The sequence below is a fragment of the Cyprinus carpio genome, chromosome A6, assembly GCF_018340385.1.
Source record: "Cyprinus carpio isolate SPL01 chromosome A6, ASM1834038v1, whole genome shotgun sequence".
In the NCBI taxonomy this organism is placed as follows: Eukaryota; Metazoa; Chordata; class Actinopteri; order Cypriniformes; family Cyprinidae; genus Cyprinus; species Cyprinus carpio.
The window spans coordinates 32054476-32077230 of NC_056577.1; the positions used below are offsets into that span (position 1 = coordinate 32054476).

The window sequence follows — 22755 nt, forward strand, 5'->3', positions numbered from 1 at the left end:
CGAACAGATACGGATGATTTCTACGGGAAACATACGGTCAGCTGTCCGGTCTCGATACAGACATTTTTGTTCAGTGTGGTTTCAACCAAAAAAACAAACAATAAAAGGCAACAGAACATCAATTACATCAGTTTCGGTGCATTTCTCATGTGCTCTCAGTAAATTAGTGCATTCAAAAGAGTAGTTTTCCCTGTTTCAGAAGTGAGATTCAACTATCTAACTATAACCGGTTAGTTCATGTTCAACTTCATACTACATCTGGCCCTCATGTTTTCTGATGGCATGTATTAGAAAATTAGATGATTTTATATGTATGCTGAATGATTGTTTACATTATTAAACGGATACTTCTGATGTTAAAGGAATAATTTTAGATATTGCTTTGGAAGGTTTAGCATCTTTAGGAAAAGAACAATTTACAGTATGAAATGAACTATTCCTAATAAATATTCCTAATTTATTGACATGCAGATTATTAATCCAGGGAGTATTAAAAAACTGTAAACTTGAGAGACAGTGATATTTTATATTTCATACGTACTTGAAGTGAATTTCCTAACTGTGGTAATTAATTAAGGGAATACCGCGACCTGGTTTAGAGATGTTTTAAAATTCACAAGCTGTCGTGAAGTACATTCACAAGCGAACATGGACGACATGGTATTACAGAGACATGATTTAAAGGGACAGTTCACACTAAAATCTCAATTCTCTCATCATTTACTCGCCCTCATGTCATTTATCAGCAAATAACGACTTACATTTCACTGATTTCATAACTTCAGAAGACTTGTAATATGGTGCTAAGTCAAATAAACTACCTTTTTATTAACTAGACTTCTGTAGCAATGCTAAGGTTATGGTTCGAATCCCAGGGAAAGCAAGAGCTTATACAACATGTGCTTGAATGTAGAGCTGCACAATGAATTGTATTTTAATCGTCATCACAATTTCTGCTTATCCTGATTTTTTGTGATATTTCTCTGCTGGTTATTTATCCCGAAAACATTTTATTTTAATTTGGCATTTGGGCTTTCTTGCATTGGTAACGAGTTAGGGCTAGGGTAACATTCAAGGTTGTAGTTGCCAGATCAAGATTGAAATCCCCCAATAATTTTTTCATAAATCCATACATTTCTTGCCCAGTGGTTTATTTGATCTTTCTGGAACCATTTCTATTGGAACCATGCGATTTGACGTTCTCTTGCTTTTTGAGAGTGCAATAATCCTGATTAAATGTAAAAAAAAAAAAACTAAAAAAACTAAAATGACAATCATTATTAATAATTGTGATCATATTTTTTGAGCATAATAATTGTGATTAACCGTTAAGCTTTATTGTGCAGCCCTGCTTGAATGCAGTGTCGCTTTGTAAATGGACCTAAATGATATTTTTATGGTGCTTTTTGTGTAGTTTTGGTCCTTTTTGGAGCTTGACAGATGCCAGAACTGTTCTTGTTTGAACAATATTTCTCAAAATATCTTGCTGCACAGAACAAAGTAAGTCACACCGTTTGGTGAGACATGAGGGTGAGTAAATAACGACAGGATGTTGATGGCGATATTTTTGAGTGAACGATCGCTTTAACCAGCTGACGATGTGAAATCCATGAGATGGTCTTAATGACGCAAATGCACCACTCTCCCAGCGTCTCTCACGTTAAAATCCATCCTTCTCCCGACATGAGCTGATGGATAAGCAAGTGCTCGGCTCACAGGAGCCATTGCATTGCATCTTCAGTGCGTCCACTGTTTCTTCCGCTCGTGGAGCTGCGCTCGCAAGAGAAAAGATGCGTTTTCTTAAACACGCAAATGCAGTCCGGCGCGTGTTTGGCTCTAGAAGATGGTTGAATCCCAGCTTTGTGAGGTTTACTTCGGGCCGGACCATCCTCTGTCTGCGTAAGCACCGTCTCCGGTGGCGGAGTGTGGCGACGGGGCGCACAGATCGGAGTCCGTGTCCGACTCGCCCTCGGCGATGTACGGCCTGACTTTAGTGCAGCGCGACACGCCGCTGAAGTAAGCGTTGTTGTGGAAGTCCAGGTTCTCTTTGGACTGCGAGATGCTGAAGCCGCTGAAGGAGCGTTCCAGTTCCTCGTGGTCCACCGAGGGGATGGATATGGACGTGTCGCTCTCGGCTCCGGCCTGCTGCTGGGAAAGAGCCAGCGGGCGTCCGATTTCACTTCGTGACACGTGATGCTGTCCAGCCCCCCGAGAGCCTCCGTTGTGGGCTGTGGACGAGCGCTCGTGGACCGGAGGCGGCGGGATGCGCACCAGTGAGGGGTCCCCCGTGGGTGACGTTCCTTGCGTGGGTTCGGGGCGGCTGTGAAGGTGCCAGGATGTGGATGGTGGGCAGTGGTGGTTGATGCAGGTCGACGGCGGCGGGTCGTAGTTCTTCTGGCCTGCTGAGCTGTTGGAGCGGATGATTTTAGTAATGGAGCCGCTCTTCACCATGTGCTCCACTGGACTGTGGTACGGCGGCGCCGGCTCCGGCTCCTTAGAGGCGAAGTAAGCATCCGTCTCAGACTGTGGGATGCCCATGCGCTGGATGTAGATGTTGACCAGGAAATCCAGCTTCCTCTCCATTGACATCACCTAAAAAGAGGAAGATCTCATTATCTTATGCTTAGAAACACTTGGTTATGTGCGAATCACATTAGAGTTCAGGTAAAACAAAATTAAACACATATTAGTCTTTGAACTAATGTACTACTCATGGATGAATAAAACTTTTAGCAGCATTTTTTTTTCTGTAAAAGCTGATAAAAAGTATTGTGGGCTCAACTGACAATTGATTGAATCAGGAGAATATGCAAAGCTTGTAAATTGAAATCCTCGCTAGAATTATTATTTTTTTTTTTTTTTTCATATGTAGTTCTTATTAATATTAGATAAATTAAAAAAAATAATATTACAATTATTTTAGGATAAAGAAAATATAGCAGCCTGGTGAAATTCCCAAAGAATATCCAAATCATATCAAAATATAAATAGTTTAATTGGAAGCAAATTTCTATCCGTAAAATAAATATTTTAGTTTTAAAACAAATAATTAACATTTTAGTTATGATTTTAAAAATTCAATACATAAACATTTCAGTTATAATTAAAATATTAAATAAATACATAAAAAACACTTTTGTCGTCATTAAAAAATTAATTAAAATAAATATTTTATTTATGATTAAAACAATATTCAATATATAACAAACAAAAATTATTTCAATTTACAAACTAAAACATTTTACTTATTATTAATGATAAAAAACATTTCAGTTCTGGTTTAAAACATACTTCAATACATAAACATTATAGTTATGATTTAAAAAAAGAGAAAACATTTTGCAAGTTTTATGTAACATACCTGTACTAGTATAATCTACATTACAAATGTTTTTGATGATGAAAAAAGACTGATTTAGGTCATTTCTTTTGTTATGAAATTAACAGAGTTTATTAAGAAACAAGTATAAACAATTTTTTTTTTTTCAATTTATTTACCACTTAATATGTAATCATGTCTAATAATAATCTATTAAATAAATAAACACATATGCACATAAACAAACAAAAGGCTATAGTAGATGAGCTTTCTGCAAGCAATAGTAAGTAAATATAGAGGTTTACTGAAAACAGGGCTGACGATAATTAATTAACAGACAGACAACCATCAGTGGATTTGATTTATTTAATCTCTTAACGATGTGACTGACCTGTTTCTCCACTTTCCCAAGCCGTCCCATCATGCTGGGATCCTCTGGGAGTTCTGCATCCGTGGTTCCTTTAGGACGATCCTTGTCTGTTATTGAAGGACCTCGACCAACAATCTGATCCACTCTAACAATCAATTAGAGATTAAACATCTAGAATAAAAAACTTCACAACTCATCAAAGTCAAAAATAAATAAATAAATAAAAATGTAATCTGTTTTAGGAGAAAATATGTTAACCAGTGATTCATTATACATTAAACATGGATAAACACAGAAACAGAAATACACTGCATATATTTACCAAAATTTTAAAATAATATAATATATTTATATACAGTAAATATAAATATTTAATATAATACATTTAGTATAAATTATATTAAATATGTACATAAATATTTAAATAAATTTAATATTTTTTATTCCATTAGTATATATTTTAAACTTCATATATATATATATATTAGTTTTATACAAAACACATCAAACAAATATCTATTTCTCTTATGTCTTCATTTATCACATTATAAGTTATTATAATTGATTTAAAAATTATATTTATATATTTATATATATATTTATAAAATGCATGCAATTATAAAAATATATATTTACAAAAATATCAAATATAAATTATTATATGACATGTAATACATGCATAATTGTTCATTTATCACATTATTTACCTGAACTGTTATTATAATAACAACAACATTCATATCAAAGATGTATAAATTCTTAAGAAATAATAAAACGTATTCTAAAGCTCAAAGCAGTGTGGGAAATCAATGAATGCATGCAGAGGGAGGGATATGATAATGAGGGGGCGTGTCCACAGACAGACAGACAGAGATGATTGGACAGAAAGAGTCAGGCCCTCCAGACGGACGTTTTCTGTTGATATCTGCCACTTTTGAACAATGTGTCGATGTGAAATCACATTTTAGTTGCATGTTACAGTATTAGTCGCACATTTGACACATTATCCAAAGCTGATGGACTACACTAGCAGGGGTGCGTCTGATCCGAGACACTCCGTCGAAATACGGCATCGGATGTGTTGTTTGGCTGCTTTAAAAAAAGAAGATCGGTGGGAATCAAGCATGAAGAAAACATATTGTGCATCATGTGGCATGCCTGAAAAACGCCATGCTGACATGCATACGCAAAAACAGCGATGCCAAATGAAAGGAAAGACCATTCGGACATGTGCATCTCCATTTGCTGCTTCTTGCTGCCGCAACTCTTCATTTCCACACAGCGGTGCAGGCAAACTAGCTTAACCAGTTTTAGTTCAGCTACATGACTAGTAACTCACCGAAATGCGATATTTGGTTGCCCTCGACTAAACATCTCTACAAAACAAGGTCATGAAGTGAATCAGGACTTCATTATCAGAAACCGCCCCGGAGCGTTCAGGCTCGATGCAATTATAGACTAGTTTGTTTAGAAAGCTCAGTTTCTACTAGCCATGTAGTCTGAAACAGAAGCAGGTTTCTTGGTTGGTCTCTGGAGCGAGAGAGATCTAACGCAGGCCCGGGAGTCCTAACCTAGAAGACAACTGGGGCGACTCTTTGGTTCCTTTGGTTGAACACTTCTTTTGGCGAGGGGTGCTGGGACACGGAGGACCCAATATCATATCTAACCTGGCAAAGCAAATAGAGTAGAGGACAGCAGAATGCAGAATGACGTGACACGAGCGGCGCAAACACAAACCAACAACAACAACAAACCCTCCAAATATATTCCAGACATACTTCATGGAGTTCATTACCGTAAAAAGTGATGAAAGTATGCCAGAAATGTTTTCAGAATGTGTGCTTGTTTATAAGCAGGAATATATTTACATGTCAAATCATAACCACATTAATTTATTCATACATACAGGAGGACTGGCCTAAAACCCGATGGATGTGACTGTGTTGGATTACTTGAATAGGTAGGCAGCAGTTTACTGTATGCACACTGAGAAGTGTTGTTTTTAAGGTGTTGGTCAATGATGACGATTTCGGTTTTATATGGCATTAAAAAACATTAATGCTATTTTCAATCAAACTTTCATTAAATGACAAGTTGTATATGAATAAGCAATAAAATATAAACTATATAAAATATAAACATAAACATATTTTTAAACAATGATAATGTTGATTTCATAAGGCATCGAGAAACTATTAGTGTTAACCAAAGTTTCATTAAATGACAATAAAAAAAAAAAAATCAAATAAATAATAAAATATATCATAATTATAAAAATATATTTAAATATTTGATCTTATCAAACAGAATAAAATATTTTTATTTAAAATTTGTTTTGGCTGTTTTAATGTTTTAATGTCACATTTAAATATTAAAGATTTTATTATATGATATTTTATTATTTATAATCTATATATATTTTAAGAATTTTCATATTTAAATATTTTATCTAATAAAATCAAATCAAATGTTTTCATTACATCTTGAGAGTACAAATCTTAAACATATTTTCAAACGTTTTTACATAAATATATTGAAAATCATGTTTTCTCTGATTTTATTTTAATAAAATATAAAATATTTTCAATAAACGTTGTAGGTGTATAAATCTTAAATATATTTTCACATTTATGTTTCAAATTAAATTTTTTGTTTGTTTGTTTTACAAATACCATACACCATTTCATCACTTCTGAATCATTTTCTTTGGGTTTTATGATTTGAAAATCAAGAAAACACCTTTCTTGCCATTTTTTAGCATTTGCGAAATTTACCAGCAATTTCTGAGTTAAAATTGTTTTAAACTAAGTCCTACACTAAAGTTTTTCCAGAGTATGAACTGCATTTTACATTACTTCTGAAGAAATTAATAAATCTGTCAATAATAAATATGTGTCACATCATTATTGACCCACAAATGTTGCTCCGAACTGCTAAAATACCATGAAATTGTGTCTCAATAAATGAAAATGTAGACAATGTTTCTCAGTGAAGGCATTTGAACACACAAAACCGCACATTATGTCACTGAAGACTGGGTATCGTAAACATTCATGTGAGGACAGTTCAGATTCGGACAGATATGAACATCAAACCAGTGAGAGACCTTTAGGAAACTGAGCCATGCAACACACAACACACCACACCACTGTAAAGTGTGTATGAGTCAAGCGGTGTGAAGAAGGAAAGAGAAGCAGCTGTATCTGCTCTTGCCTGGACTGCAGGTTTTTAATGCGCGCCAACATGTCCAGATGTCCAGCCGAATACTGCTCGATAACGTCCATCACATCATACGGCCGCAGACTCTCTTTAAACTTTCGCTTGGACACCATGAACCTCATGATGCTGCAGGAGAAACAATTCACACACATTATCACGCTTAACACTTTACACAGAAACAAAGGCTGAGAGGCTGTCGAGAACATGGCCAGGTCATATTTCACCCCAAAAATATAAAGAAAGAAACAAGAAAATATGGTTTGATTACCTACCTCTAGTAAACTACAACTAAAACCATAACAAATATGACTTGAAAATAAATAAATAAATAAAATAATTTTCAAACTCATTTTATTTTGGCTAGTTTGTTCCTTGAAATAAAACCAAATAATAATTATTATTTTTTGTAATTGTACTTATTTTATTTAATCTAGTTGCCATGGCAACCCTTCTCATTTTAATTTAGTTTATGTAAAAAAATTTAATAAAATAAAATTAACTGAAATGAACATTAATAAAAACTATATGGTTATATTAAACCATATTTAAATAAAACAAAAACGAATAAAATTTACAAAAGCACACAACAAAATGACTAAAACTTTGAAAAAAAGGAAACTAATTCAAAGTATTAATAAAAACTATAACAGTATCACAATGGTACTAAAATACACTGATTTCTTGGACACAGTGTTAAGTATAACAAAGATACACTGTTACAGTTTTCACTAATATTTTGAATTTGTTTTATTTTTAGATTTCCCATTTTCATTTTCTTTGAATTAAAGTTTTAGTCATTTTGTTGTGATCTGTTTTTTTTTAAAGTCTATATACTGTAGTTTTTATCAATTTTTATTTCAGTTTAAGGTTTTTTTTAGCTTTTCAAGCTAAATTAAATAAAAATTAGAAATAAATTTTAAAATAAAATAAAATAAATTAAAATAAAATAAGTTAAAATAATAAAATAATATAATTTTTATTATTTGATTTTATTTAAATAAAGAAAATGTTATTTTATGGTTTCAGTTTTAGTTAACTAAAATAACCCTGAACCATTGGGGTTTTTACTTTTCTTAATTTTTACTTGCAGTAAAATATGAATATATGCTTCTGTGAGATTAACTCAATAACTGAGTCCCAGACACCGATATATATATTTTTTCAGGCTTGATACTGACCAAAATATCTCATGCATGATCTGAGCAATGAAAGTGTGAATGTAACAAAGGATTCAAAAGACTGAATGTAACATGTTTAGTAACTTACATTCAGGAAAGACTGAGTTTATGAGGTAATATTATGTGATGCAGACTGCTGTAGTTTTATCAATAATATTACACACGTCTGATGGATGCTGCCTGTCTCGTCTTTGCTTACCACACGGCCCTGATGGTAACTTTTAGTCCCGGCGTTAAATCCTGAGGAACAAACTCACAATGGCAGCTCTTATTGTCATCAACAATGTCTTCTCCAGGAAGGCTGGCTTCTAAAAAACACAACACGGACAGCAGGACTCTGGAGTTAGTGCACAAACCCCTAAAACCCTCCATACAGCCCAAAACCTAAACTTAGCAGAGCCGCAGCCATTAACTCGGTTAACTAGTTCAGTGCCACACCAGACTGGTCAGTGCAATGCCATCTTTATAAAGTCACGAGAAGGGCATCATGGGAGAAACCCAAGACAACTGTGGCCCAAAAAAACAATAAAGCCATACAGTGACCCTTAAACAGTTAAACTGAATGAGTATTACTAGAACACTTAATAATATATCAAATCAAGTGCTATTTAAATTAAAGATGTTAAATAAGGACACTGAAAAATTGGTAGGAAATTTCACTAATGCTAGTTGGTTTAAAATGAGTGAGAGATACATAGCTAGATAAAGCAGCGGTTCTTTGCTGGTTTTATGTTGGACACCCAACACAATGCCAAATCTGTAACCAGTATTAAATGCAATACAGGTCATATTTTCTTTAACAAAACAGACCTGCATCCCATTTTTGGGTCACGACTCACTACTGATTTAAAGGTAATAATGTGGTAAATAAAGTTCAGTTTCTTGCACAGACCAATCGTTTTACTTCATAAGGCCTCAATATATCGTCAGGAGCCACGGGTATTCATTTTGTGTTCCTTGATATGTTTTTTTTTTTTTTTTTTTTTTTTTTATTATAAAGGGAGGTGGTTGCTTTTTTTTTTTGATGAAGAAGTAATTTACATCTTGGATGGCCTGAGGGTGAGTAAATTAACAGCGAATGTTTATTTTTGGGTGGACTATCCTTTTAAATAACACAAACCAGCCCAGTTTCTTATATACACTGATATATATTTTGGGTCACAGTGTCTTTCTCCTGTGTTCCCTTTAGCTAGCACAGACCAACTGGCACAGGACAGGTGCATACAAATAAATCTACCTGTGCTTATTATGCCAAATAAATCACAGAGCCTTAAAACAACCGTCTGGCTCCAAACCCTCGAGTGAATAATGACGGTCTGACACCAGTTTAATGATGCTGAATAGTTGTTCCACAGCTCTGTGGTCTTCATTGCATTGATGTTTCCTCCTCAGGACTAACTAGTTTTCCTCATATTGCAGGTTAAAGAGTGCTAGTTTGCAGCCATCAACTAGCACTAGTTCTAGGGTTGGTAAAAATGAGCTCCTGTGTGATAATCTCTTACTGATTAACCCTTCAATTGCTGTGATAGAGATGGTAATAAAGGCCGGTTACAAAAACAACAACAAAACAAACCTGCTATAAATCTAGAAACTAGTAACAATGGTCCTAATAATGGAAAATAAAATACATTCAGAATTTTCTGAAACTAGTAAATTCTCTGAAGGTGAACCAGATTTAGTTCTAAAGCCAGATTTCGTTGCGCAGTTATCCAAAGCTTCAGTGCTTCAAATAAACGATTCACCTTCAGAGAAATGACACGCACTCTCTCTTGCATGATGCGAAATGTTCAGATACAAATTCTCAAAGAGTGTCACTTTTTAAATACAATGAAATTATATTCAAGTGAAGGTGCAAATCGAATTCTGCACACTAACAAGACATCAGGTGGACATTCGTGCAATCACAAGGTTATCTCTTACTATGACTGCCTTTATAGATGCTAACCATCTGACATATTGATAGCAATTTATAGATGATGCAAGATATAACTTAACAGCATCATTACTGAAAAAGAAGTAAAGCATGACTAGTTGAAACTGCTGGACATTAAGGGAAAAAAATCATTAATATGCTGTTACTATTAAAGAAACTCATCACTCATAAAAGAACACTGATGAAAAAAAATCTTTAAAAATACACAACATGAAAGGTTTAGTTGCATCACAAAATATCTCATGCAGATTAGTGTAAAACAAATAAGTGCAATATGAAATGTAGTGTTTCTGCATTGTACCATGACTGATTGGATTGGACTGACTGACTATATTTCACAGTCTATGGGACTTTAGTAACAGGATTAAACTGATAACTACACATTGACCAATTAGCAGCACCATTTTCTCCTTTTTTGTAAAGGATTCACTTGTAAACATAATTCAAAAATAAAAGTACTAACTAAAAAAGATTTCATTTTAGAGCATAATACATTTTTAAATAAAGCAATAAACAAAAAGTTCATCATGCTAAAAGTTTTCAAAGGTATCTTAAACATGCAAGCATTTTAACAGAAAAACACATCAGATTTTTAACTAAAACTTTTCATTGTTCAAAAGCACAATGGAAAATCCAGCATTCAATGCAGGTAAGACTTTACAGACTGGCATATTCTCAGACCGCTGTGATGTGCTCAGTATAGAAGTGGCAATGAACTGGATCCAAAAAGTTATGAAGCTTCCAAGTTGTAGCGCCCTCTAGGCAAAATTTCATGAAATTTGGTGCATCTCCTCAGATTGTCCTGGTGTCCTTATGCACCAAAATCTGTTACATTTGCACATTGCGTTCACATGAAACAGGATTATTAGTAAATATGGGCTAATCCTGAAAAAATTTATTGACTTGTGTCTGCCAAACCATCAGATTATTTAAAATTATTTAACTTTTTTTGTAAGAAAAGTTAATGTCAACCTAGGTCAAGACCTTGATTGAGTTTGAAGAAGGTTTCTTCAGAAAATTCAATATGGTGGAAATTTTTCCAATTGAAAATTCAATGTGACCCCGTATGGCTTCTGAGTTACAGCATCACCTAGTGGCTGAGATACACTAGATTTGGTGCACTGCCTCTTAAAGACATGCATACACATATGTCTAAATTTCAATATGATCAGATGATCAGATTTGAGATAACTGGATTAATAAAGTTGAGATAAAGATAAAGACGAATTTTGGTTGACTCCTGGTGGCCAATTAATGAGAGCTGAATCCTTAAATAGAGATATATTTGACCCTCAAAATGAATGAAAAGAGTTCCAACAACAATATTATTCATGATGTGGATGCCTTAAAACAGCGCCACAAGTTCTGATTTGAGTCTCTCTTTCAATTCATCCCAGCAGTCCTGAGATATATGCAGTCATTTAAGAATGGAAAACCTTACATACTGTAGCTTTAAACGGGTGAAATAAATTAATGAATACATTTAGCATGCATTATCAAAAGAGCTTTAGTCAAGAGACCCTTGAGCTTTACTTTGAATAAAACCCAATTAAATCTTTCAAGGACTAGTGAAATCACAGGTTAATATACAGAACAACAGCATGGTTGTGTGTGATATTGTTCAATTAATGAAAAAAAAAAAGATAAGTAATATGTTAATCATAGCCCAAACTAAACTCAAAGCATATTTGCAGACTAGTAGTTGTCTGTGACTGAAGCTGGTTAGTTTGACTGAATATGGTGCTTTGGTTTTAAGAGGTAGAATGGGAGCCCGACCCATCTGGATTGCCTGACCTGGAGAGTTCCTGTGTCTCAAATCTTCCTCTTGCATCTCAATGAGCACTTTAGCATCAGCATCCAACATAGAAACGGAAAGGACAGCATCAGGATCCACATTCATCAGAAAAAACGAGGGGAAAATCATAAACACGCACATGGATTAGAAAAGGTCAACCTTTCCACAATCTGCCATTCACATGATTCTGTCAGAGAGTTTTATTAAGTTTCACAGCTGACTGACTTTATATTTAGCCATCTGAAACTGTGCATTATTAAATAAACTGTCAAGGATTCTGATAACCACAAATAATCAGTGAATTTGCATGTTGTGGAAAGTGTAACCAAAGCTCAAAGTTTTTCATAAATTATATTTCAATATTCCAACACGCAGTCTTACGATTCAGGCCAAATATTATGATTGGTATGTAAAATAATATATATTTATGCCATTATATATGTCATGAAATCATATACTGTATTCATACCAATCATAAAACTAGCTATCTTAAATAGCTTAAGTAAATTATTACACATTTTAGCTAATAAAATATTTAGCTCATAATCTTCAACTCAAGACCTATTTTCAGAGTTTCTCCATAAAAACACTGGCAGCGAAAGCAACGGTTATACTTAGATAAAATTGATATGCACAAAAATAACACAGGCAGCAAGAATTACACTGATCACGATACAACACTGCAAAAATCCCATGCAATGGCACAACAGAAAGACAGAATAAGAATCCTGATGTGTGGTACTTGATTCTGAATCTGGATTGTATGAAATTAATCAAATTTCTGACTTCACATCTTCTCAACTGCCCGACAAAGCTAAAAATCTCAATGCAACTTATTCAAGTGAACATGGACATATCTAACCAGTTTAAAACAATCTCATACATAAGACCAGTGTATAATTCCTCATCCAGACACTAGTTTTTCATTGTCTGACATTGTATCTACTACAGCTTCAAATATACAAACTATAACATTAATCTTGCGATTCATGATTGTCACTTGTTGTGTTTGAATCTACAACATTTAAGTGTGATGAGTAACATTCTGTAATGTTCTGTAACAAATGTAACATTCTACAACTACCATTCTGTAACATTCGTTGTATGTAACATTCTGTAACGATTGTAGCAAATGAAACATTTTATAACTACTATTCTGTAACATTTTGTGTAAATAATATTCGGTAACATTTTATTTTAAGGTGTCCTTGTTACACATGTAACATGTACTTACTATTATAATAACAATTAATTATGCATAATTACATGCAAGTAACCCTAAGCTAAACTATAATTATAACCCTTACCATATAGTTAGTACTTGTTGTTAATTAATATTTATTAGTTATTTTTAGTTATGTATAATTACACGGAAACAAGGACACCTTAAAATAAAGTGTAACCTAATATTCTGTAACATTCTGTAACAATTGTCACACATGTAACATTGTAAAACTACCATACTGTAACATTCTGCAACAACTGTTTTTAGATTCTACAACTACTATTCTGTAACATTCTGTGTATGTAACATTCTGTAACATTCTATAACAATTGTAACCAATGTAACATTCTATAACTACTATTCTGTAACATTTTGTGTATGTAATATTCAGTAACACTTTATTTTAAGGTGTCCTTGTTACACGTTACATGTACTTACTATTATAATAACAATTAATTATGCATAATTACATGCAAGTAACCCTAAGCCAAACCCTAGTCCAAACCCTAACCATATAGTAAGTACATGTAGTTAATTAATATTACTCAGTACTTATACTGTATGTATAATTACACTGAAACAAGGACACCTTAAAATAAAGTGTAACCTAATATTCTGTAACATTCTGTAACATTCTGTAACGATTGTAACAAATGTAACATTCTAAAACTACCATACTGTAACATTCTGCTCAAGTAACATTCTACAACAACTGTTTTTAGATTCTACAACTACTATTCTGTAACATTCTGTGTATGTAACATTCTGACACATTCTGTAACAATTGTAACATTGTACAACTGCAAAACCACGACCAAAGTGGACAGATACGACCAAAGAGGCAACACTGGATAAGCACACAGGATCGGGTCCCTCACCTTCTGAGTTCTGGCGGGACGCGGCGCCTTTGAAGCGGAAGGCCTGTCTGGCCCGACTGCGGTCGCCAAAGCTGAGGCTCTTGGGTACTTTGGAGGGACTGTCCTCGATGCTGTTGTCAGCACTGGGAGAGCGTCGCAGGGGCTGCTGGCCCTGAGGAGAGTTCTTTCCTTTGTTCGCGGAGTTTCTCGGGCTGGAGAACACGCGCTCTTTCAGGCTCACTTTCTGACTGTGAAGGGTGGAAGAGTGCAGAAGTTAGAGAATGAGGGTTTGCAGATGCTATAGTTATAATGTTAGGAAAAAGTAATTGTGGCAAGCACACTCAAAAACTACTGAAAATAATCTGAAAAGTTATAAAAATTCATTAGATAAGTTGACATTCATCCAAGAGTTTTTTTTTACCTGATTCGGTAAAATGCATAATAGGATTGCATGTTACCATTTTACATATTCTGATTGGTTGAGAAATTTTGAGGATGCAGATTAATTTATTATGATTTCGGGGCTATGATAGTAATTCCATGTTAACTTCATAAAATCCAGAATATATCTGAAAAATTACTTAAAACATGCATAAATTACTAATTTTGCATTGCATCACCAACTTGGGTGTGAATTAAATTTTCATTAGTTCAAGAGCCTGTCATTAATTTTGCTTCCACACTCAATTTACACTCAATACAATATTTAAGCCTAAACTTGAGATTTATGCATTTGAATTGTGTATAAAATTTTCATGCATTTGAATTACTCCGTTTTAACATAAACTAATAAACTTAATGTGATGCATATTTGTCAGTGAAACATCAGTGAAACAGGTCTGATTTCTGTACTAAAAAAACACAGCATAGTTTATTATTAACTCCTTGCATCTACTTGACTAATTTAAATAAACATTTTCAAAATGCATTTATTCAAATAGATTAGAATAAACATACTGTAAATCTCTTTATTTTGAAATTATTTACATTTATTCAGCTAAAAAGTATGAGCATTGTTAAAATACGCATAGCTGTTGAACAAAAAAAAAGTTCAATTAGAAATGTAAAAATGTATGAGATTGAAACAAAGTGGATTTATGAATGATAAATACTGTACATGTGTTTTTGTGTATTTAAAACACATTCAGTTTATTACTACTGTTACAGAAATCTGATTTCATTTTCAAAGTTTATTCATGTTTTTGTTTTTGTTTTGTTTTTTGTTAAAACTGTTTAATCCAAATGCATGGACATTTTATATGCAATTGAAATACACAAATCTTCAATTTAGGCCTAAATATTTATTGAGTGTATGATAATTTAATGGAAAGTTGTAATGTATTTGCAGTTGTATTCAGTTTATTCCCCAAAATTATCACAACACATAATGCTTTATAGTCAAGTACAATCAACAGTAAAACACTATTTTTATTCATATTCCTATCTGAATGAACTACTGATCTGCATTACATAATGTTTGTTAATGAATGTTGTCATAAAGTGTTTCCTGTAGAGATTCACTGTCTTCACAACGTGTGTTTCAGTGTTTTGTTGAGGCGTGGGTGGATGTATTTATGTGCATTTGGCTCATTAAACGCCACACATCTGTCTGTACACAAACAAGGTCAAACTAATACACACATACATTTTAAATAATGTGCCCATTGATGTGGACATGCATAGACTGGCAAAATATTTGCACACAACCAGTGTCCATGAAACACATCCTGCAAAGGTGGTGCCGATGACACAGAAACTGACATGATGCATGCAAAAGAAAGCGTTACAACTCACATTTAACATCTGTGCTGTCTGATAAATATTAAATCATTTATATGTACAGCACACATGATTTTACTAACCTCGGAGAGGGTTCTGGTTGGGCTTCTTTCCTGTGAACGCAATGATATGCAGTCCTTTTAACAAACTAAACCACAGTTTTTGAACTACATCCTAATAATTATTCAAATGCATTAACTTAGCTTGTAATGGCACAAAGCATTTCATTAACACATGAAGACATCAAAAATGAAAGTGCATTTAAAAACCACCATTTTACATCACCTAAAGGAGAGGCCGGATTTGCTCTTGAGGTTTCTCAGCAGATCGAGCTGATTCAGAGGAGGGATGAGTCTGGAAAAACACGCAGAGACTGTTCACACAGATGATGTGTGAAGAGGAAATGCTGTGCAATGCTGTGAGGCTTCTTTAGACAGAAAAATCGAAGGTGCTATTAATAAACACACCACCGACTGTGAGAGGGACAGAGAGAGAGAATGTACAGGAGAAAAGACAGGCATTTGCACATATATGTATTTATTTATACATATATATTAGACTCACAACTACTATTTCTATAATACTACTATTTCATATAACACTACTATTTCATGCACAATAAAATGCATTTGTAAATAGAGAGAAAAGGACAGAAAGAGAAAGTATAAGCTGATTTAGTTTATAATGCACCACATACTCTGGGAGTTTGTTCAAATCACTAACAAGTATCACTATTTATGAAATACAGGCAATATGAATTATATAAATTATATTTGCATATTTTTGGGGGAGATCAGAAATATTTTTATGTTTTTGGAAGAAGATTCTTTTGCTGTGAATTTTTGGCTGAATTTCATAGTACAAAAGTTTAATACCAATGCTGCATTAAAAAAAGTCAAAGTGCAAAATTGTAAAATATTATTACAATTTAAAATAGCTGTATTCTATGTGAATATCTGTTAAAATGTAATTTATTCTTGTGATCAAAGCTGTATTTTCAGCATCATTCCTCCAGTCTTCAGTGTCACATGATCTTCAGAAATCATTCTAATATGATGATTTGCTGCTCAAGAAACATTTCTGATTATTATCAATGTTGAAAACAGTTGTGCTGCACAATATTTCGGTGGAAACTGTGACACATTTTATTTTATTTTTTGGGGATTCTTTGATAAATAGAAAGTTCAAAAGAACAGCATGCATTTGAAACCGAAATTATAAATGTCTTTACCGTCACTTTTGATCAATTTAATGTGCAGCCTCGATGAATAAAAGTTTAATATCTTTCAAAAAAGATTCAAATCAAATAGTCTTTGTTTGCATTCAGTGCAATAGATGCTTCAAGTTCATCAATCACAGTGGTTTGTTGTATTGCACAAAGCACATCATAAACAAGTGATTCTAAAGCTTTTATGTCATTCTACTCTCTCGAATGTCTCAAAAGCAGCATTAGCAGAAGAAACTTCACATACGACATGCAACATCACATGCATCGCCTGCTGAACCGACATTTGATATCAAAGCATGATGTATGAATAAAACATGTTGTATATACTGTATGCAGGTATGCAGGGAGGGAGTGTGCGGACAGCACTGTTAACCTTCACAATCTGCACAAAAACAGCCTCAAAGGTCAGTGAGCAGATCGATGCAGAGACGTCTGAGGAGATCTCATCTGACACCCAGAGGGATGCTGGGATAGAGAGAGAGAGAGAGAGAGAGAGAGAGAGAGAGAGAGAGAGAGAGAGAGAGAGAGAGAGAGGCGGATGGGGGATGGAAATGCATGCAGAAGTACATATACCTGTACATGGGCACAGAAACGGTCCTTTCGTAATAGTCCCACGTCGAATAGAGATCCGTGCGATTCAGGTTTGTGGCGTAAAACCTCCAGGCAGCCTGCGAGATGACATTAAACACAGTCATATAAAAGTATAACATAGAGTATAGGAATAACTCACCTAAAAATTACAATACATACAGGTTTGAAACAACACGAGGGTGAGTAAATAATGACAGGTGAGCTGTTCAAGATGAGATTTTTGTTTTTGGAAGAAGATTTTATGTTTTTTTTTCAAATACAGTAAAAACAGTAAAACATTTTTACACATTTAAAACAGCTGTTTTCTATGTGAATATATTGTAGAATGTAATTTATTCCTGTGATCAAAGCTGAATTTTCAGCATCATTACTCCAGTCTTCAGTGTCACATGATCCTGATTTGCTGCTCAAGAAACATTTCTGATTATTATCAATGTTGGAAACAGTTATATTTTGTTAATATTTTGTTTGCATGTTTCTGATGATTCTTTGAGACTTTCAGACTGTTTCAGAGCTCTGAGTTTCTTATTCCGTGTTTTTTTTTTGCAGCTAACCGAAGCCGATGACACTGAACGTATGCGGGATGTTGAGATAAGGCGTGTTGTACCTGAATTAAGCCGGCCGCTGGATTCCTGCGCTTCTCGAAATGTTTCTGCCGATGCTGTTCCTGAACTTTCAAGGCAAATCCAGAACCCAGAATTCCCTGCGGAGCATGAAAACAACTTTGTTAATGATGACCGGACCTAGTTCTTCCAGAAACTGAGCCGCGTCGTCTATAATACCGCACTATAATGGAGTGTCGTGACATTAAAGGGGTCATTTCTTCTGATAAAGTGCTCTTTTATTAGGTTCTTTCTTTCTTTCCCTGAGCTCTAGTTATAATGTTAAGCAAGGTTTTTGCAGCAAAAACGGTCAAATCATCCCACCTCCTCTTTGAATATTTATCTGGTATTTGAGTTTCTGATGTCAAATATCCAAGTTTTTCATCTTAGTTTCAACAGAAGATCTTTTTGGACTGAGGAGGATCATACAACCCTAACACTTTTATATATATCGTGCATTATAAGTGTATTTTTACTTTCTTTGTAATGCACTGTATGATCTCATGAATAACTGTAATAAATTTTATAATACTTATCTATTAATTGTTACACCTTTAGAACGTTTGTTTCATTAAAATCCATTACAAACAACTAATTTCTATGAAAGCCCATGTTTACCTCAGAATAAAAAAGTTAATTGCAACTTTGTTCCTCAATTCTGAGTTTGTATCTTGGGATTTTTTTAAAATCTGAATTGTAAAATTAAAAACTATATTATCTTTTATTATTTTTTAAAATGCATTTTATTTATTATTAAATAAAAATATATATTCTATTTAATTTATATTTTATTTATTTAATAAAAAGTTGCAATTACTTTAAAAACAATTACTATTAAATATTTTATTTTATTTTGAATTGTGAGATGTAAACTCAGAATTGCAAGAAAGTCATAATTTTGAGTTTATTTCTCACAATTCCGAATTGTGAGATTAAAAGTCACAATTAGCTTTTTTATTTTTATATTCTGTTGCACAAATGGGCTTCGAAAAATTATAAACACAACAAGGAATCTGCAAATTTTACAATGCATTCTGACATTGGTCACAAGTATTTATGAAAAGATATTATGCATTACATTATTACATTATGCATTACAATACATTATGTACATTATGAATACCTTTATAATGCATTATGCAAATTTTAAACTATTTAAACTTCCAATAATTCTGAAATGATGAATCATAATTCACAGATGTGTTTACATCAAAGCAGAACTGCTATGAAGGAAAACACATTAAGCAGTCAGTGGGATTGTTATATTCATAATAAACGGCACTAATTTAATTCAGCGTCTGCTCTCTCTACTCTATTAAAAACCTGTTCTACTTTATCTGTTCATTTCCTCTCGAATCCCCGGAGACTCACCGCAGGCAGAGCAAAGAACGACACGCCGATCAGGGTGAAGGTCGCGGCGAGGAGACGTCCGTTCCAGGTTATGGGATATTTATCGCCGTAGCCGATGGTGGTCAGAGTGATCTGTGGGACATTGAGGAAAACGGCCGTCAAAATCAGTTCAGATCCTGCACAGTAATTCAGTCACTGTCACTGGCTGCTGTCCGAGCTGCCTGAATACTAACAGATTAAATGGGGAAGTCTTATAGTTTCTGAACAACATCTCACAGCAAATCCAAAAAAATAAAATAAAAATAAAAATAAAAATTAATAAAACATTTTGCATAGAGACAAAAAAAAAAAAAACATTTTCAGACCAGTGGGTTTTAAGATTATATTCATACATAAATACTTGACAATTTCTATAACATTTTTCACTTTGGGAGGAAATGTGTTGTTATTATGTATAACATGAAAATATAATGAAAATAATGTCCTAATGTAAAAATGATCTTAATGAAACTAAAATATATACATACAAATATAGTATATGTATATATAAATTGATATATTATTATATTAAAATTATTTAAAAACTTTTTTTATTATATTATACATTTTATTTATTTTTCTGTGCATGTTCATATATATATATATATATATATATACACACACAGGCACACATACAAATAAATAGAAATAATAATAATATAATAATATACTTAATATATATTTTGTGCAGTTGTCCCTTTTTAATAAAATGTATATAAACACAAAAAAAATATATAATATAATATAAATATAATATAATATATATAATATAATATAATATAATATAATATAATATAATATAATATAATATAATATAATATAATATTCTTTTGACCCTGGAGCACAAAACCAGTCATGAGGGTCAATTTTTTGCAATTGAAATTGATACATCATCTGAAAGCTGAATAAATAATCTCTCCATTGATGTATGGTTTGTTAGGAGGACAATATTTGTCTGAGATACAACTATTTGAAAATCTGGAATCTGAGGGAGCAAAAAAATCTAAATATTGAGGAAATCATCTTTAAAGTTGTTCAAATGAAGTTCTTAGCAATGCATATTACTAATCAAAAATTAAGTTTTGAGATATTTACGGTAGGAAATTTACAAAATATCTTCATGGAACATGATCTTTACTTAATATCCTAATGATTTTTGGCATAAAAGAAAAATCTATAATTTTGACCCATACAATGTATTTTTGGCTATTGCTACAAATATACCCCAGAGACTTAAGACTGCTTTTGTGTTGCAGGGTCACATACAGTATACTGTAGCATGTTTTACCCCAATATGAACATACAAAGTGATTGATTAATCAGTCAGTCAAAATAATGCAACAAATAATCTAATCTTTCTATTAAAGCTCATTACAGATGATGTTTTAAACAGAACCGCTCACACAAGAATCAAACCACAAAAAAATAAATATTAAAAATTGTCACTAAATTATGCAAGAGCCATCCACACATGATTCCTCTGTGATCTTTCTGAAATATCGTCTCATCAAACTCAACGAGCGATAAACATCACTGCATAATTAATAATCCTCACAGAGTCCTGTGTGAAAACTTCATCTGATGTCCCTGAGTTTATTTCCAGAGGAATCACGCCAGCGCTTTACCGGAGTCCCGAGAGGAGACTCTACCCTGAGTGCTGATTAACTCTATAATAAAGCTGAAAATATGAAACCTAGCAATGCACAAGCAATTCCACACCAGAGCACTTACAGAATGTCAAGAAAACAAATGGTGTTCATCAGTCCATAAATGTGCTTTAATGAAATAGTGAGTGAAACACATCTTCGAATGCGATCTGCTCATGATATAATATCGATCTCTGGCTGCATTATGAGAGACTGTGGACACGCTACATTGCTTCAAACACGTTTGTTAGTGTGAAGGGCTTACCAGACCCCACCAGAGCGCATCGGCGTAGGTCTCAAACATCTCGTTATCCTCCTTCTCAGCGAGATACACCAGGAACGAGGCCAGGATCAGACACAGGAAGCCAATGTACCAAGCGGTGATCAGTTCCTGTTAAACACACCATTAACAAATATCAACATCAAGTGTCATTCTCTGAAGTTTGTTGCGTGTTTGTAAGCCAACAACCTATTAATGATGATGATGATGCACTAAAGTGGCAATGCAGCAGCATAATATTTATTATGCTTAACTTTTGGTTTTGCAAATACTACTTTTGATTATTTTACTAATAGCAAAAGTGTGATGCAGGGTTAAAACCATAAAAAAAAAAAAAATTTTTGATACTTCAAATAAAATATACTACATTTATAAAAATAAAATAAAATACAAACATAAATATATATATAAAAAATATAATAAAATTATAAAAACATTTTATTTCAGCTAGTTGCCAAGGCAACACTTGTCATTTTCATTTAGTTTAACCTCATCTACTAACAGAACTGAAACTGAAATAAAAAACTTTCAGTAAAATTGAAATGAAAATGGAATTCAAAATATTAATGAAAACTATAATAGCATGTCGATGACACTAAAGTAACACTGGTATGATGCAGTGATTTTACTCAAAATGAAATAAACTTTAACTGAAAAAAAATAATTTATATTGAAATGAAAATGGAATTCAAAATATTAATGAAAACTATAATAGCATGTCGATGACACTAGAGTAACACTGGTATGATGCAGTGATTTTACTCAAAATGAAATAAACTTTAACTGAAAAAAAATAAAATTGATAAAATATAAAAAACGAAACTCATTTCTCATTTTCATTTAGTTTAACTTGATGTACTAAAATAACTAAAACTAAAATAAAAACTAATGAAAACTATGTAGACATTAAAAAATGCACAACTAAAATTAAAACGTAAATATGAAAATAATTCAAAATATTAATAAAAACTATAATAGTAACTCAATGAAACAAAAATAGCCCTCCTGTGATGAGAACCAGTGTTATTTTAGTATTATTTATAAACTATTATAGTTTTTATTAATACTTTAAATTACCCTCTATGTTTATAACTTTTATTTTAACTTTATTTAAATTTTTAGTCATTTTGTTATGGGCTTTTGTCTTTTTATTAGGTTTCTTTTTTCAGGTTTAGTTTATTTTTATTTCAGTTTAAGTTTAGTTTTATTTATTTTATTTACAGTTAGTAATTTTAATGCTTCAACTTCAGACAAAAAATGTAAACATGGTCTTGAAAGCTAACAGAAATAGGTTTTTCATCTAATATTTACATATGTATATATTTTTTTTCAGCTTCATTTCAA

General features: G+C 32.9%; 1 long non-coding RNA gene and 1 pseudogene across 1 annotated transcript in view; one reads left to right on the forward strand and one right to left on the reverse strand.

Moving 5' to 3' along the window:
- LOC122145376 overlaps positions 1–18635 on the forward strand; it is a 56265-nt gene extending 37630 nt beyond the window's left edge. Inside the window, exon 2 of the long non-coding RNA XR_006160308.1 lies at positions 18044–18635. This is a non-coding gene — a long non-coding RNA (uncharacterized LOC122145376). The remainder of the gene's footprint in view (positions 1–18043) is intronic.
- The window catches only part of LOC109050347, a 41086-nt pseudogene continuing 19452 nt past the window's right edge, over positions 1122–22755 (reverse strand).